We start from the raw sequence: 12,422 nt of genomic DNA, 5'->3' as shown, positions 1-12,422 counted from the left end.
AGAAATGCAGGGCAAGATAGCCCTGAAAGAGAGAGATTAAAGCGACAGAGGGTATGTGTGTCCACCAAACTAGTCACCACCCTGCGACGATGAACACACAACTAGGAAGATCAGGTGAGAAGGCAATCGCCAGAGATGGCGATTGCTAACAGCGACACAAGACCGAATAAGCACAGATGAGGAATGTATGTATGTCCACCAATCTAGCCGCCAACCTGCGACGGTGGACACACAACAGAGGAAACCAAGTGAGAACGCAATCACAAGAGAAGCGATTGCGAAAGAGAATGAGCACAGGGACAGAATGTATGTATGTGCCCCAATCTAGTCGCCAACCCGCAACGGTGCACACACAACAGCAGAAACGAAGTAGGAACGCAATCGCGAGAGGGCGATTTGCCAGAGGTGACACAAGGCTTAAGCAAGACAGGGCATGAGAGTAGCAAAGGCACAGCAATCATACAATGAGAAGATAAGGAAAATAACAAACGCTAACTAAACACGAACACTGCACTCATTCGCAACAGCGAACGCGTTTTTTGCGCGGTCTCCGCATGTTAAGCACAACAGAGACAAGCACGCCTAACTAACCACCGACAGACAAACATGAAACAGAGAACGCGAGTGCTTGCTTAACGGTTACCTCGCCGAGCCTCCAGCAAGCGTTCGTATCAGACAGATACACGAAAACAGGAATAAGTGAGAGATACGATCCACTTCTCTTTCCGCCAGAGCGAGTGCGATCCAAGTAAGGCAAAAGGGCTAGCAGGATCCACTGCTCTTTCCGTCAGAGCAAGTGCGATCCAAGTATAGCAAGAGAGCTTAGCAGGATCCACTGCTCTTTCCGCCAGAGCGAGTGTGATCCAAGTATAGAAACAGAGCGAGCTGGATCCACTGCCCTTTCCGTCAGAGCAAGTGCGATCCAAGTACAACAGACAGACAGAACAGGCAATACAAATAATACAATCCTGACTGCTCTAGCAAGGATGCCTAATGCAGTCCCAGGAATTACTCTAAGCTAATCTTCAAACGATAAGCATGGCTGACGCTCCAGGAGTGTTTCACAGGACAAACCCTTATGACCAGCGAAGGTCTGTGATATCACATGGTTTTTATAGTACAAGCCTCCAGAGGATGTGGCTAGGAGATTTGCATGACAAACGTATGCAAATTCCCCAGCAGCAGCAAGCTGCAAAACTGACAAAAGGTCTCTTTTCCAGAGACCTGCAGAATGCAGACCTGAACAGTGGTCAAAAAGCTGCCTACCTGTGCCGGAAGCTAAGCGGATCATTACAGTACACAACCAATTCACTATATCATATTTTTTTTTTTCCGCTTCAGTGTCTCTTTAAGCCTGATGCGGCATAGTTTTAACATCACCTGATCAGTAAAAAAAACGCATCCCCACCGGCTCAGAACTTAGCTGTCTAAAGACAGCAAAACTCCATAACTCAGTCTGGAGCCGTTTTTATTGGCTCCTGACCTTCTGATCTCTGTGAGCCAATCACAGTGATCAGTGAAAAGCTACTATACATACCTGGGGCTTCCTCCAGTCCCATAAGCCTGGATCGCTCCCACGCCGCCGTCCTCCGCTGCCTCTATCGCCGGTACCGGGTCCCGTCACTTCGTGCGGACGTGACCAATTTTCCGCATGAACAGAGGCTCCCTCCATATCCGTACGCATGCGCCTGCGCAGTATGGAGGTGGATGCGTAAGTATATGGAGGGAGCCCCTGTGATGCAGAAAATTGCCCGCGTCCGCCGACAGTGACGCACTGCGCTTGCCTCGACTGGCTCGACTGGCCCGGGAGTACGGGACCCGGTACCGGCGGATAGAGGAAGCGGAGGACGGCGGCGTGGGAGTGATCCAGGCTTATGGGGCTGGAGGAAGCCCCAGGTATGTATAAAACATTTTTTCTCTAGTCTCTGGTTCTCTTTTTGTACATAGCTGCTACATTTTGAATAGTGCTGAATAGAGATATAAAATGCTCTCTAAAGAGAAAAGTCAGTAGAAAAAATTAATTAAACAGGGGCCATAGTGGGAATTTAAAGGGTTATTTAAAGTGAACCAGATATGAAGAATGAAAAAGATTTTATATATACCTGGGGCTTCCTCCAGCCCCATCTGCCTGGATCACTCCCACGCCGCCGTCCTCCGCTGCCGGCAGCTACAAGAACTGGGTCCCCACACTTCCTTCAATCGGATCCAGTCTAGGGTAAGAGACGTGCGCTGTTTGCGTATCTCTCCAGCAGCCGCTGGAGAGATACGTAGAGGGCACACTTCTCCTGCATAAGCTGGCGCCAATGTCAGCAACGGGAACTGGTTCTCGTAGCTGCGGGCAGCGGAGGATGGCGACGTGGGAGTGATCCAGGCGGATGGGGCTGGAGGAAGCCCCAGGTATATATAAAATCTTTTTCATTCTTCATATCTGGTTCCCTTTAAGCCTAAAATAAAATCAGTTTACCATACCTGGGGCTTCTTGCAGCCCCCCTGAAGTCATCCTGTGCCTGCCCCATGTTTCCCAGGCCCTGAAAGCTGGCCAGTCGTGGCCAGTCAGAGGCTACTGCTCACCCGGATCGCAGATTAAATTTTTTTTTTTTTGGCTTCAGATTTCCTTTAACTTTAATGTCTTATGGCACTGACTTTGTTATATCGCAGCCAGTAACCCTCATACATGATCCCAGTGCTGTGCGAGTAACAACATCCATTGTGAGGTCACATTACACAAAGCAGCGACTGAACGGTTCTCAGGACATATAAACTACCCCTCTCTGGCTTTCTTCCTCAGCTATAAATGTAATTATGTAGGTGAAATCGATGAAATGCAACACTGGTCACCTGTGGCCCCCAGACTCACCGTTATGTAACTGACACAGCACAGCAGGTGTTTCTTATTTACAGGGAAATTGAAAGAAGAAAAGAAAGAGACAAGTTTCACTGTAATTTTTTTTTTAAACCTCTGATAAACTGTCAGGAAGAGATTGTGAGAAAAGTCAGCTTGATGCAAGTGACAGATATCAATCTTACCAACGTTTTACTTCTGTGATGTGCAGACGCCTGAATCCTAGCTTCTGACACAGATTCAGAATATAGCGTATGATTAGTAAGCATAGGTACCAAATGTTACCTTTTTCTTGCAAGAGCGAGTTTTGCAGAAAAACATCCAGCTAGAAGTCTTGTTTTAGGCCTGGTACACACCATGCATTCAGATCCTACTTTCCATCGAGCAAAATTATTATATACGAGGGTGAATTGTAAAGTTTTAAAGAGACACCGAAAAAAAAAAAAAATGATATAATGAATTGGTTGTGTAGTACGGATAATTAATAGAACATTAGTAGCAAAGAAAATAGTCTCATATTTTTATTTTCAGGTATATAGTGTTTTTTTTATAACATTGCATCATTTTCTAATATTTGCAGTTTACATGCTACTCAGCATTCTAAATGATTTTACAGAGCAGGCTAGTGAACTTTTGAACTGTCCTCTACAGAAGAAAATATATCAATCAAGCAAGTTTGTTCCCCCAGCCACTTATCCAGCTGTTGAGATGTTTATTGATAAAGTTAACCATGATGCGAAGCAACTTATTGCTAAGGAATTAGTGGATCACACTCCACATAACTTGTCACCTTCACAAAGGGAGGCTTTAAAGGAATTGTCCCGCAGGAAAGATATCACAGTGAAGCCGGCTGACAACGGCGGGGCCACTGTAATATTGGACTCTGACTACTACAAAAGAGAGATTCTGCAACAACTCTCTGATGAGAGGGTGTATACACAATTGTCGTTTGATCCAGTTTTTGCTTTACAAAAGAAAGTTAGAGTCATCTTGGATGACGCGTTGAAAAAGGGAACCATTGCTAAGGATCTGTACAATTATTTGTTGGTGACTCATCCACGGACTCCGGTACTGTATACACTCCCGAAGGTGCATAAAAACTTGTTTGCTCCCCCAGGTAGGCCCATTGTGGCAGGAACTGGGTCCATATTTGTACCAATAGCCACACTTTTAGACAGGGTATTAAACCCAATAGTGAGAACAACCAGAGCATATGTAAGAGACACAAATGATTTTCTTGAAAGGTTATCAACTATAAATGGGACAGGTCTTGATGATATTATCCTGGTAACTTGGGACATATCGAGCCTGTATACGTCTATCCCCCAGGGGGAGGGTATACAGGCGGCTATGGACCTCATACGTGAGAGCGATATTTATGATGATAATCAATTGATGTTTTTTGAGGAATTGTTTCATTTTGTTCTTGATAACAACTATTTTCGTTTCCAGGATAAGTTCTATTTGCAGCGGAGAGGCACGGCCATGGGATCCAATGTCGCACCGTCATTCGCAGGTGCGTTTATGAATAAATTGGAGGTCTCCTCTGTGTTTTCCAATGTGGCGTTCGCCACGCATTGTTTGGCGTGGTGGCGCTACATTGATGACATTTTTGCGCTATGGCGGGGCGACATTGGATCCCTTATGGCTTTTCACGATTATTTGAATTCAATACATGATTCAATCACGTTTAATATAGAACATGATACCAAACGGGTCTCTTTTTTGGACACCACCATCCATTTAACTGATAGTAATTTTTGGTCAGATCTTTATACCAAACCAACTGATCGCAACCGATTTTTGAGGTTTGATAGTTATCACAACCCCAGGGTTTTTGGTTCCATTGTTCGCAGTCAACTCAGGAGGGTCGATCGGATTGTTGGCCCGACTGAGCTTGCTGAGAAACGCAAAGAGGAAATGTGTCAGAAATTTTTTGACCGTGGATATCCGAGAGATTTTGTTGCCCAGGTTAGGAATAGTCCCCCAGTGGATCGACCAGATGTTAAGCGATTGCCATTTGTTTGTCAATACCATTCGTTTTCGCAGAAAGTCTTTGCCATCCTGAAAAAGCATTGGCATCTTCTTGCCAATGCGTATCCTCACATTGAGGAGTTTCTTACTCCCCCGATTCAAGCGTTCCGTAGAAATCCTACCATAGGAAACAGGATAGTCAGGGCTGATGTTAGATCTCTACCGACAATGGATATGGCCCCCATTACTGGTCGCAAAGGTTGTTTTCCTTGTCTCTCATGTTCTGAATGCACTAATATGATTAGAACCACTAATTTTGAGAATGCAGCAGGGACCAAGAAGTATGATATACGTCATTTTTTGACTTGTCAGACAAAGTTTGCCATCTATCTCATTCGCTGTCCCTGTGGTCTCTTATATGTGGGAGAGACTACCCAGAGAGTTAGGAACAGGATTTCACAACATAGGACTACAGTTAGATCGGGCACTTTGGATTTACCCATCCCTAGACATTGCATAATGAAAGGGCATGTTGCTGATGACCTCAAATTTATGGTGATAGATCATGTACCCCCACTACAGAGAGGGGGTGACCGGGTACTTATGTTAAAAAGGAAAGAAGTTTTTTGGATAAATAATTTAGGTACATTGTCTCCTGATGGTTTAAACCATGATTTTGACTTGCATTTATTTCTCTGATTTACAGGTTACCTTCATGGACTTTTTTGTGTTAAGAAAGGGACAGAAGGGAATGGACTTTAACCACTATACGAGGGAGAGTCGCAGGATGACGTAAATACGATTATATGTGTTTTTTTTCAATGATTACAGGGTTAACTGTTATCCAGTGTTGTGCTAATTATGCTAATGACTAATTATGTTAATGATGGATTATGCGTAATGTGATGTGATGTCATTTCCTGCTGGTGCTGATTTAAGTCTTTGCTGTTTCATTTTGTGATTAGCTTGAGGAAGGACAGGGATTGTCCGAAAGCTTGCATGTATCATTTCCAAGTTTAGCTCCAATAAAGAGCTTGTGTGCTGCAGACCCACGTTTTTTGTTACAGAAGAAAATATAGTGACTGACAGTTGAGATAGCAAGCTTCAGAAGACAGAGCTCTCTGCGACTTTGAACGTCATGAAGCTCAGTGGCTCTTTTGCACAGATAACAGAAACAATATTAGAATGTCTCTACTCCTAATGTTTTATTTCTTAGCTGTACTACACATACAAATCATATCATAATTTTTTTTTCTCGCTTCAGTGTCTCTTTAATTATCACCCAGAAGTTATTATGGTATATTGATGAAATTGTGGAATCATTGGTTCCAGGGGCATAATTTCAAACCATGGGGCCCCTGAGCAAAACTTTGATGTTGACCCCCCAATCCGGGCCGGTTCTAGACTTTTTACTGCCTGGGGCAAACCCACGAGAATGCGCCCCCCTCACCCGATTTGAAATGTTTGCACAGCACACGACAATTTGCACCGCACGTTATAGCTTAGGTGGGACTAAGAGAAAAACACCCTCAGTATAGGTAGGAAGGCAGCCAGGTATAGGTGCCCCCAGTTTAGGTTAGCCAGGTATAGTTGCCCCCAGTATAGGTGGCCAGACCAGTATAGTTGCCCCAGTATAGGTAGCTAGTATAGTTGCCTCAATATAGGTAGCTAGTATAGTTACTCCCAGTATAGGTAGCCAGTATAGTTGCCCCCAGTATAGGTAGCCAGTATAGTTGTCCCAGTATAGGTAGCCAGTATAGTTGCCCCCAGTATAGGTAGCCAGTTTAGTTTCCCCAGTATAGGTAGCCAGTATAGTTGCCCCCTCCCCCCCCCCATCAGGGCCGGTTATAGACTTCTCGCTGCCTGAGGCAAACTTGTGAGGATGTGCCCCCCCCCCCCCCCATTTTAAATGGTTGCACAGCACCTGACAATTTGCACAGCACGTTATAGCTGCAGTGCGACCAAAAGAAAAACACCCTCAGTATAGGTAGAAAGGCAGCCAGGTATAGGTGCCCCCAGTTTAGGTTAGCCAGGTATAGTTATCCCCAGTATAGGTGGCCAGACCAGTATAGTTGCCCCAGTATAGGTAGCTAGTATAGTTGCCTCAATATAGGTAGCTAGTATAGTTACTCCCAGTATAGGTAGCCAGTATAGTTGCCCCCAGTATAGGTAGCCAGTATTGTTGTCCCAGTATAGGTAGCCAGTATAGTTGCCCCCAGTATAGGTAGCCAGTTTAGTTTCCCCAGTATAGGTAGCCAGTATAGTTGCCCAAGTATAGATTGGCCAGGTAGGTTCCCTCAGTGGGTAGACAGCTTGCTCCTCCCTCCCTCTCTATCTCCCCACGGCCGCAGCTGTAGCGTCCCTGCCGCCTGATGCACGCCATTCACCTGGCATCATGGGTGGACTGCCCCTGCCTCCAATGTTTACACCTTGACCTTACCCTTGCCACCACTGGTGACCCTCACAGCCTGGAGACCCATCTTGCAAGGGTGTCTGGACATCGTGATCTTTACACCTGTAACAGGTGTAGCCACAAAAACACCTGATCTGAATGATGGACCCTTTTATCAGAGGGCCTTACTGCTTTTGGGCCGCCCTGCCATCACAGGGGCTGGTCCCCTGCAGCTCCCCTGTAGTTACGCACCTCTTGGTAGCTATAACCATTTGTACATTAGCAATGAGAATTAAGCAAGGTGAAGGAATGTTGGACTGGTCCATATACCTGTGTGGATGACAATCTGCTCAGAAAACTTTTTTGCAGGATTTATCAGGCCCGTCAGTGGTTCAGAACTGCACCTCTCATTGCTGTTTTTGAAGTTGTGCCCCTGACTGGTTCCTAAGTGCATGACGTTGAGAACATCCGCTCATTACATCCTTAATTTCTTTTATAGATTGTGCCGGAATTGACTAAAGTGTGAGATAGAAAAGTTATCAGTGTGATATAATTTCTGGATTTAAAGGGTAATAGTGCCGGGAAAATTCATGATGAGATGATGGTAGTCTATGGAAACTATTATGCATGATACTATTGTGAGATGGAAAAGGAATTCCCAAAGTGGTCACATGCCCCTCACAGACGAAACCAAGACATGGAAGACCATCATTGATGAACAATGTGGCCACATTGAAGAAAGTGGAGTACTTAATCCTGGAAGACAGACTAACAACCATCAATATGATCATGAATGAAGCTGACCTCAGTTATGGTAGTGTGTGGAAAATTATTCATAATGAACTGAGCAAGTCTAAGATGTCTGCACGCTGGGTTCCACGTTTGCTAACTCCTTTCCAGAAACAAACACAGCTTGATCTTTCAAGATGTTGACGCAGTTAAAGTGTACCAGAGATGGGGCCCATGCCATAAAATATACATACCTGGGACTTCCTCCAGCTCCCTCCGGCCTGATCACCCCTATGGCATCCTCTTCTCGCTCTCTGTTCGCCCGCAACTGGCCCCGAAAAATCCTACAGTTGGGGCCAGTCAGTGCCGGCGCAGTCCATCCTGAAGCGCTCCCCCTGCGCAGACGCAGAACGCTCAAGTCGACGTGAAAGTGGTGGGAGCGCGTGTGACAAATGAAACAAAAAAACCCAGTTATTGTTTAATAGCTACTCATCTGATAATAAGCTTTCTTTGGCATCTGGTTATAATCAGGGTTGCTCGTAAACTACGCCAGTGCGAATCTACGCGTAGTAGTCCGCAACTACGCATCGTAGTTCATAGACGAAGTTTAAAAACATTGCGTACGTATTTCCGCGTAGTTGTAGTACCGCTATTCAAAGATTCGCCCGCTACGCGTAGTTGACGTATGTATTGCGAAGTCAACTACGCGTGCGGTAACTGCGTCTATACGGATCATTGCGCATGCGCAGAAATATTATTGCCCTTCTATAGGTATACAATTCCGCATTGGAAGGTGGAATGTACGCATATATTAGTTCACCCATGCGCATATTTAGCGGATTATTGTGGAATAAGCGCCCGCATACACTACGCTTCGCACTACGCGAAGCTTCCGTATTTTCCGTAGTCTACGAAATGCAAACGTAGCAAAGCTTCTGATTTTGAAACCGTAGTTTGCGAAGCATAATTGTTCCAGCGTAGCGAAGTTGGCTGACTACGACCATCCCTGGTTATAATGCAAGAGATGAACAATCCACCTGGTCTGCAGACCTCCCCGCCCCTTCCCCCGCTCCCCTCCATCACTCTCCATGCCACTTGTAACAGGCTGTCCTCATGACAGCCAACTTTAATCATGGCAGAACAAATGAGCTGCTGTCTCTGTTCATTACCACCGAGATCACAGACCACAAATCCACAAGCTCGACTCTGAGAAATGTTAAGTGACCATTATTCTATTACTGTTTCATTTAGAGTTGAGCTTCAGGCTAGCAGCTAAATACACAGTTGAATTACATATTTGTGATGTGAATTGTCTCTGGGCTAATTTACATGGGCATTCAGACGCTACTCCCTTTCCATGTAGGAAATCCCTGTTGCTAATTGCGTGCAGTCTCACTACGTTTGGTCACATTGTTGGTACTGAGGTGCACAGTGGTTGTCATGTGTTTGGATATGCCCCTCAGCTGCCAAATGGGCAGCAGAAATAGATTAAGATTAGATAGGGCCCAGGGCAAGATAGCAGTTTTTACCCACCACTGATGATAATCGAGCTTTTTTAAAGGACATCTGTCGCGAAAATCTTAAAATTTAAAATATATGTAAACATATACAATTAAGTATATGTAGTATGTACATATACAATTTAGTATATAGAAGTATGTTTCTTTCAGAGTAAAATGAGCCATAAATTACTTTTCTCCTATGTTGCTGTCACTTACAGTAGGTAACAGAAATCTGACAGAACCGACAGGTTTTGGACTAACCCATCTCCTCATGGGGGATTCACAGGGATTTCTTTATTTTCAAAATGCACTTAGTAAATGGCAGTTGCTCCGTCCAACTGCCAAAAAATTGTGCGGTGAGCAGGGAGGCTGGCCAGCATTTTTGTATAAATCTTTTTCAGGGAATGTCTTTATAAAGAATAAATGCTATGCTGAGAATCCCCTATGGAGAGATGGACTCGCCCAAAGCCAGGTAATGCCAGATTTCTACTACTTTCTGTAAATGCTAGCAACATAGGAGAGAAGTAATTTATGGCTCATTTTACTCAGGAAGAAACATACTTCTTATTTGTATGTGTTTTAAATTTTAAGATTTTCGCGACAGTTCACCTAAACTGAGAAGGATATGGCTTTTTCCTTTTAAAATAATACCAGTTGCCTGACTCTCCTGCTGATTCTGTGTATCTAAAGGCTCATACACATGAGCCACAGCCGTACACAGAGGGACGGAGATTCGTCGGAAGTTGTCGCCGAAGGTTCCTCCCCCCCCGCTGTCCCCCCGCCGGAAGCTCCATACATTGTGTATGGAGTTGCTGTCGCTAGTCCGCATACACACGGCGGACTAGCGACAGTTGCGTCGAAGTTGCGGCGACAGCTTTTGCCGAAGATTGACCAAGTCAATCGCCCGGCGACAGCTCTAAGTAGCGACGGTTTGGGGTGTGCGCGTCATACACACGGGCGACCTGTCGCAGCAACACGCGCGTGCCACGTGGTTGCGGCGACAGTTGTAGCCCGTGTGTATGGGCCATAATACTTTCAGCTACAGCCCCTAAACATGCATGCAGATCAGGTGCTCTGACTGAAGTCAGACTGGATTAGCTGCATGCTTGTTTCAGGTGTGTGATTCAGCCACTACTGCAGCTAAAGAGATCAGCAGGGCTGCCAAGCAACTGGTATTGATTAACAGGAAACATCCATATCCCTCTCAGTTTAGGTTCCCTTTAACCACTTGATGACCCACCCTTTACCCCCCCTTAAGGACCAGTGTGGTTTTTAGTGATCTGTGCTGGGTGGGCTCTACAGCCCCCAGCACAGATCAGGGTGCAGGCAGAGAGATCAGATTGCCCCCCTTTTTTCCCCCCTATGGGGATGATGTGCAGGGGGGGTCTGATCTCTGCTGCCTGCGTGTGGCTGGCGGGGGGGGGGGGCACCTCAAAGCCCCCCTCCGCGGCGAAATTCCCCCCTCCCTCTCCTACCTGTTTTCCCCCCCCCCCCCCCCCCCCGGTGATCGAGGCTGCACAGGACGCTATCCGTCCTGTGCAGCCAGTGACAGGACGTCCCCTGTCACATGGCGGCGATCCCCGGCCGCTGATTGGCCGGGGATCGCCGATCTGCCTTACGGCGCTGCTGCGCAGCAGCGCCGTACAAATGTAAACAAAGCGGATTATTTCCGCTTGTGTTTACATTTAGCCTGCGAGCCGCCATCGGCGGCCCGCAGGCTATTCACGGAGCCCCCCGCCGTGATTTGACAGGAAGCAGCCGCTCGCGCGAGCGGCTGCTTCCTGATTAATCAGCCTGCAGCTGGCGACGCAGTACTGCGTCGCTGGTCCTGCAGCTGCCACTTTGCCGACGCACGGTATAAGCGTGCGGTCGGCAAGTGGTTAAAGCCCGTACACACTATGCGATTTTTCCGAAAACCGTTGTTTGTTTGATCGACAATCAATCGATTCTGCGATCTCGCGATGTCGGTATAAGCGTACAATTAAACGGCAACATTTGGCGACGTGTGACAACAACGACCGTCATGGTGGATCAGAAGAGAAACTGAAACTGAAAAAAATTATGATATAATGAATTGGTTGTGTAGTACGGATAATTACTAGAACATACAGGAAGTAGCAAAGAAAATATTCTCATATTTTTATTTTCAGTTATATAATTTTTTATTTTTTTTTATAACATTGCATCATTCTCCAATATTTGCAGTTTACACACTATTCAGCATTCTAAATGATTTTACAGAGCAGGCTTGTGAACTTTTGAACTGTTCTCTGCAGGAAAATAAACAAGACAGTGCCAGACACTTGAGATAATAAGCTTCAGAAGACGGAGCTCTGTGACTTTGAAAGTGGTGGAGTGCAATGGCTCTTTTGCATAGATAACAACTGGAGTTTCTTAACTCTTCCTGCACTGGAAACAATATGAGACTTATGTCTCTGCTCCTAATGTTTTATTTCTTAGCTGTACTACACATACAAATCATTATATCATAATTTTTTTTTTCGCTTCAGTGTCTCTTTAAGATCCCCAAAGACTCCCGTGCAGAGTGTCGCAATCGCTTGAACTCTGGTTCGAACTGCTCGTGTACCATTGCGTGACATCGCTTCATACCCGCCGGCAGGAAGATGGATCGAGGAACGCCCGTCGCCAGTGGACATCGCTGTGATCCATCTTCCGGCGTCGTTAGGTGAGTACTCCGATTTAGACTTTAATTCTGTTTTCTTCATTCTTTACCAGCACAGATGGACTGGAAATCTTGTACACGCCCATTGTGTACCGTTGCATGACGTCACGTATATCCGCCAGCAGGAAGATGGATTAGGGAGTGTTCGTCGTCGTGTGATGTCGCTGGGATCCATTTTCCTACGTCCCGAGGTGACTACTCAGCTTTAGGGCTGGTTCACACGGGCGTCTGCTGAGCTTTCGCTTGACGCCACGTTCAAACGCCAGCGTTTAAACGTTAGCCTTTAAAAGCTAGCTTTTG

The 12,422-nt window shown here is 45.8% G+C and overlaps 1 long non-coding RNA gene across 1 annotated transcript in view; it reads left to right on the top strand.

The window, feature by feature from the left end:
* The window catches only part of LOC137563389 (uncharacterized), a 96,175-nt gene extending 84,075 nt beyond the window's left edge, over positions 1–12,100 (top strand). The window contains exons 2-3 of the long non-coding RNA XR_011030341.1: positions 5,523–5,608; positions 11,950–12,100. This is a non-coding gene — a long non-coding RNA (uncharacterized lncRNA). The remainder of the gene's footprint in view (positions 1–5,522; positions 5,609–11,949) is intronic.
* The last annotated feature ends 322 nt before the right edge of the window (positions 12,101–12,422 follow it).

This window comes from Hyperolius riggenbachi, chromosome 1, assembly GCF_040937935.1.
Source record: "Hyperolius riggenbachi isolate aHypRig1 chromosome 1, aHypRig1.pri, whole genome shotgun sequence".
NCBI classification, from domain to species: domain Eukaryota; kingdom Metazoa; phylum Chordata; class Amphibia; order Anura; family Hyperoliidae; genus Hyperolius; species Hyperolius riggenbachi.
Note: the sequence above shows the minus strand (reverse complement) of the source record. Positions and strands in the feature narration are given on the sequence as shown.